This window comes from Hypomesus nipponensis, chromosome 7 (assembly GCF_054491055.1).
Source record: "Hypomesus nipponensis isolate SF chromosome 7, ASM5449105v1, whole genome shotgun sequence".
NCBI lineage: Eukaryota > Metazoa > Chordata > Actinopteri > Osmeriformes > Osmeridae > Hypomesus > Hypomesus nipponensis.
The window spans coordinates 10,061,316-10,067,500 of NC_140367.1; positions in this window are offsets into that span (position 1 = coordinate 10,061,316).

The following is a 6,185-nucleotide window of genomic DNA, read 5'->3' on the forward strand; positions in this document are numbered from 1 at the left end:
TCCTGATAAAGTCCTAACACCACTTGTAAGGTATTATTTGAGATAGGCTATGGCTTTGGCCCTGATTGGGTTAAGAGGGGGCCAGTCTGTGGGGAAAAGATAACGAGCACCCCATTTTAGTTTTTTAATAGCAGGTGTCCCCTTCCCCTTGTGTACTAGGTATGGAGTATCTTTTCATCCTTCGGTCAGAGTACATAGATCAGTTTAGAAAAATATATAAATCAGGACAAAAATGCATTACAAAAATAAATGAAATGAGCAAAGTCATCCAAAGTCTACTTCCACATGACAACTTCACACAAATATCGACTGATATTGCACATATAGGGATTTCTTCCAATATGAAGTAAATCACGAACACAAGTTGTAGAAAAACAAACACAAGCTAGGTCTCCAAAATGATCAAAGGTTGCATGCCTTGTCTGAGTTGATTTAGTTTCTTCTTTTTTTCAGAGAGAACGCAGCTTGTTCCCCTGTCACACAGCATCAGTCGCCCAGTGTCAAATCGTACCATCCACGTGTCACTTCCTGTTGCACCACGCCCCCCACAAAAAACAATAAAAAGCTGCTTGCTCCAAAAAGAATGTCACTGGTGAAGTTGGTTAAAGGCACAGGTTTCCAAAAGGGTAGTAGTTGGATTTCTGTGGGCGTTGCCGTAGCTGAAGGAAGGTGGTGTTGTCGTCCAGTCCTGGTCAGGTGGCTGGGTGGGGAGGCTGGGGTTTGGGCTGTCCTGGCGTGTGTGGTGGGTGGTGCGGGGTCTCTGGGCTGCCTCTCTGTAAGGGGGGGGGGGGGGGGGTTTCAAGCAGGACAAAAAAGAAAGGGAGCAGAAGAAGTCCCATGTTATTTTATTATTCACGGGGTTTATTGCTGTTGCAGTTTCATCTTGAAAGTCTTGAACTTAATTTTCCTCATGACCTGGAGAAAAATGTAAATATTTCAAATATACACAGATTATATAGTTTATACACACTGTATATCTCGCCGTGACAGACACCCTATTATTGCTTATAACAATCCATCAATCCATGATAATTAACACATACTGATTGAAATTGCAGCAGGTCAATATCATCAATATTCCCACTAGCCCGGAGACAGATTCTTGGTTGTTGCAGAGAGGGGGAAGAAGACAGACGGCTCTGGTTGTCTATTTTCCGGGACGTTCTCTGGAGAGATTAGACTGTTCACTGTTGCAGTGACGTCTACAGTCTTCATTACTCCTATTTAACAATTGCACAGCATAGGAGTAGTGCCATGCCGACCATGTATACTATTTTGCACGCCACCAAGAGAGTCTTTCTATCTCTCTATCTCTTTACCTCTCTCTCTCTCTCCCCCTCTCTCCCTCCTTTTCGCCCCTTCCTCGAACCTTGGTGAGTGTCTGTCCCGACACTCATCATAGGCGAAGTGAACGGCTCAGGGTGGCGGCTGCAGCGACGAGACAGCGTAGGATGATGGGATCCCAAGAGCTAGTGGACGGCGGGGAGGGGAGAGGAGGGTGGGGTTGGATTAAGGGGCGTCGGCCAGCAGCCGTGCCTCAGCGACAACATCAGTGGATTCCGAGCGGCGAGCCCCGCCCACTTCCCATCTTCCTCGAAGTTAATCCGCCCGGCGGTGGCAGATGGCGCCCGGCAACAGCAGCGGAGGAGGCCTGGCGTGGGCCCCTCGCCGCTTCTGTAGTTATGAATGATTGCATCGTCTTAGGCATTAAGTTGGATCAGTGTAATCCAGAGGAGCATATGCAGCGGCCCGCCCGCCAAATCCCTCATGCAGGGGGCAGCCTCTCCCTCATCGGTCCCCTCACACCCTCCCTCCCCCTTCACCTTCCCTCCCTCTCTCTCTCTCTCTCTCTCTCTCTTCTCTCTCTCTCTCCCCCCCTCTCCCTCTCCCTCTCCCTCTCCCTCTCCCTCTCCCTCTCCCTCTCCCTCTCCCTCTCCCTCTCCCTCTCCCTCTGACTGCCAAGGAGGTGTTGTGATGCATCAACATTCCTCCGTCATCCCCTCAGCCCCGTCTGTAAACAAGCTAGCACACCATCCTGAACGGGGAGGGACCGAGCGCGCCCCGCCCCCAAATCGGTTCGGACGAGTTGATTGGGCAGAGGGGACGCTCGCCTGACACGGCAACACACCTGTCACGAGTTCCCTCACTGTGTACAGGAGGTGGAGATCTGTTGGAAATGTGTCACTGGACACTGATCTGTCATTGGCGATTGAAGGTACATTCCGAATAGTGACCTCCCTCTACCCTAATTTTTCTGCAACCAAATTCCCTTCCATGGGAAATTCATGTTTAAATTAAAGGGCAAGGATGGACTTAGTGTAAAAACCTAAAGCTTCCGAGTGGTCTTTTTAAATACATTGCTGCAGTAAATCTCCTGGACTCCACTGGAACAAAAGTGCCAGGAAAAAAGGGCACAAGGAATAGTGTGTTTGTGTGCGTGTCTGTGCATTTTGCAGTGTGTGTGTGTGTGTGTGTGTGTGGGGTCGCATGGCTACATGCGTGCATGGGTGTGTGTGTACTCTGTGGCTACCCATCATTCAAACACACATACACACACACACACACACACACAGCCTCTTTAGAGTCCCATCTGGGCCGCTAAGATAAGAATTCTTTTGAAAGATGGCCCTCTCTCCTCGGAGCTGAGACCCAGGGAGGCTACTCTGACTTGCTTCCCCCCTTTCGGGTCAGTGGACTGGGACAAAACCCTGAGCGGCCTGGCAGCGCTGGATGTGCCCATGGCCTGCTCATCCTTTCTTGTCCTCTTTCTCCCTTCTTGCAGACCTTAACACAAAGTGCCCAGCAAGCCTGGCTGGGGCTTGCGATGATGTTAAGTGGCTCGGCTTTTTGGCCCCGGGGTGGTTGTGTGCATGGGCAGGGGATGCGAGAGGGAGGGGGGGGGGGCGTTTCTACCCCGAAACACTGCCCAGCTTCCACTTATGGGACGCCAGAGAGAGCCTGCGATCGTCACGTCCTGTCATGGCTGAAGGTGAATGAATATTCCCCCTCTAACACTCTTGACAGGAGCAGGCTACAGTCCTTGCTACACTGACCGGAAACCCAGACATTCAACCGTTAAGATCTCCAGCCCATGTTGTCAAGCTCCTCAAAACAGCGAAAGCAAGCAGCAAATGTCCGACTGTTCTGTGCTAGGTGACCGCGTGACTAACAGGGAGCGCGCCGCACAGTGCTAGCTCAGCACACAGATCCTCCAGAGCCCTCACCGGGGCACGTGATTGCCGTTTGTTTCCCCCCCGTGTCACATCCTTAGCACTTCCTGCTTCAGTCTCTCTCCCTCTCTCTACACCCCCTCTCTCTCTTCCTCTCCTCCTCTCTCCCTCTCTCCTCCTCTCCCTCTCTGTCTCTTCCTCTCCCTCTCTCCTCCTCTCCCTCTCTACCCCTTTCCTCCTCTCCATCTCTCTCTAGCCCCCTCTCTCTCTCCGTCTCTCTTCCTCTCCTCCTCTCTCTCTCTCTCTCTCTCTCTCTCTCTCTCTCTCTCTCTCTCTCTCTCTCTCTCTTCCTCCCTCTTCCTCTACCTCTCTCTCACTCTCTCTCTGTCTCTCTTCCTCTCCCTCTCTCCTCCTCTCCCTCTCTGTCTCCCTCTCTGTGTCTCTCTTCCTCTCCTCCTCTCCCTCTCTCCTCCTCTCCCTCTCTCTGCTGATACCCATGCATCCGTGACAAGGCTGGCTGAGGCTGAGGCGAGCGGAACCCGGCGACACAGTTTGCCCTGCCGCTGGGCTCCCGTGGCGTGCCGGGGAAAGAGTCCCTGACAGACCGCAGGAAGTGCAGAAGAGCCCCCGGCGATGAGAACCAGTGCTGCGTGGGATTAGAGGGACTCCCTGACACACAGGCTGGGCTGGGCTCAGGTGTTCTTCTGCCAGACACACACACACACACAGTATGAAACAGGCACTAGCACACAGACACACTGTGTGAGTGGCACTACTGTAAAAGAGGACACAGCTGGATATTGTTTATTTCCTCTTAGTCATCATTCCTCTCTCTCTTTCTCTCTCTCTGTCTCGTTCATATCATCTGCTTTTATCTCAGGTTGAACAGAACATACTGCAAGAGTCAGTCGGGCCCCATTCACAAAGCCAAGAGAAGCCCCTCGCACAATGCCTTCGGATTAACCACATATTCCTATCCGCCCTTCTGCTCCCCGGCCCCCACGTCCGATGGTCCCCTCCGAGTGATGTAATCATTGATTGTCCTCACCTCATCCCCCCACCCCCCAGCCCTTCATAACATTAGCGTTGTCTGTGGATGGGTGGGCGGCTGGAAGCCACCGTCAGACTATGCTGCCTCTGAGGCCCCCCAGGAGTGATTACTGAAGAGATTAAAGCTCCCCCCCCTCCCCGCCCCCCTAGTGATTGATAGGTTTCGCAGGGCTATGTGATCGGATAGGATCGGCGCCTGAAACTTGATGTCCCACGTTCTTGTTATCACAAACAAGAGCACCGTGGTACTGTCGAGCATATTGATGTTAGATGAAGACGACACCGTTCATAAGATGTGTGTTCATGTCCATCATCTGGCTGGGGGGGATGAACTGTACCGATCACCGCCACTAGATGGCGATCCCGTTTTTCTCTGCCAAAAAGGATCAGCCTTGACACAGGTTTGATTTTTTTTTATGTTGTTTTTTTTTCTTTCTAAGTCTCACGGGAGTTGGGGACAGTTTATTTACTCTGGCTTCATTTACTTTGGCTTGATTTCCTGTGGTACACCCAGGCAGAAACATTTCACAGAACAACAACAGAAATGATACGCCCCTCCCTCTGTGGCATGTAGCAGGTTATTGAGACTGTTCAGCAAGGATTATCTTGTCTGTACATTTTTCTAGAAAGCTGCGGAAGGACGGGGGCGTGGAGGGTGCAGGGGGTTGACATGCAGACGCTGTCACTTCATTCAACATGGAGACACATTTCCGCTCCTCCGTAGAGGAGGAGGGAGTGATGGCGCTGCACATGGCTTCATCTGTCCAAGCTCCGTCTGTCACGCTCACACACTCACAAACACCCTACCTACATACCCCCCTCTCCTTTTCTCCCCCGTTCTCTCTCCCCTTCCTCCCTTTCTCCCCCCTCACTCTCCTTCTCTCCCCCTCTCGTTCAATTTCTCACTCCCTCTCTCCCTCGCTCGCCCGAGATAATCTGTCATCTATATTAAGATGAAATCATGGCATTCAAACTGGACGTATTCCCCTCTCACCCCCCCCCCCTTCCCCCCACTGGACAATTTTAAGCATTAATGTAACATCCATTTAACGTTGTAAAGCAGATTAGAAGCAGCTTTAGTCTGTAGGACTGTATGGGTCCGCTGGAGAATCCTGATCCCATCCTGGAGAGAGAAGTTGAGGCTGTGCTTTGCATCCAGGAATCCACGATGGCGTGATCTGTTGTTCGGTACACGGGCAATGGGAAGGCTCATCCAGCACAGATTCGAATTGATGAGCATAGACATGTGGATGATGTTTGTATTAACACAGCTGGCCGTGAGTGACTGCTGTTCAGGACTGTACAGTAGGTTATTATACTGCACACCACTTACAGTGGCTCAAGTGGAAATTCTCTATAGTGTATAGACCACGGTACAGACAGTCGTTCAGTAAAAATCTATATTGATAGAAAATAATACAAATAAAAACATGAAACTTAAACATAAAACACACAGACAGAATGCCTGAACACAAAATATATTGACAGGGGTTGATTTTCTTTCAGACTGTCAGGAGAACCAATTGCTAAAAGCCATTTAAAGAAAATGGCCCTGTTAGAAAGGTTTTTCTGTCTCCAGGGGATATGAAGCGAGGCTAGGAGGTGAGAGTCCTCGGAAATGCTGACAGGCGAGATGTGTATTTATTTATTTTAGATTTTTTCCATTCAACCTGACCTTTTTCGACCCAACTGAAGATGGCTGGAGGATCATGGTGGTTCTCTGCATTACGTACTTAACTGACACCGCTAATCCATAGCAGGTCAGTCTACACCATACATCAGGCTCTCTGTATGATGTCGTATTAAGGGGGACATACAGTGTTCCAGAAAAATCTAGTTAAAAAAAATGAGTTTCTGGCCCATAAATCTGAGATTCCGGTGATCTTAAATCAGATTAAAGGGCTTGTGATGAAAAAACAATATGAGAAAAAAAACGATATTATAAACAGCATATCTGTTTCACTG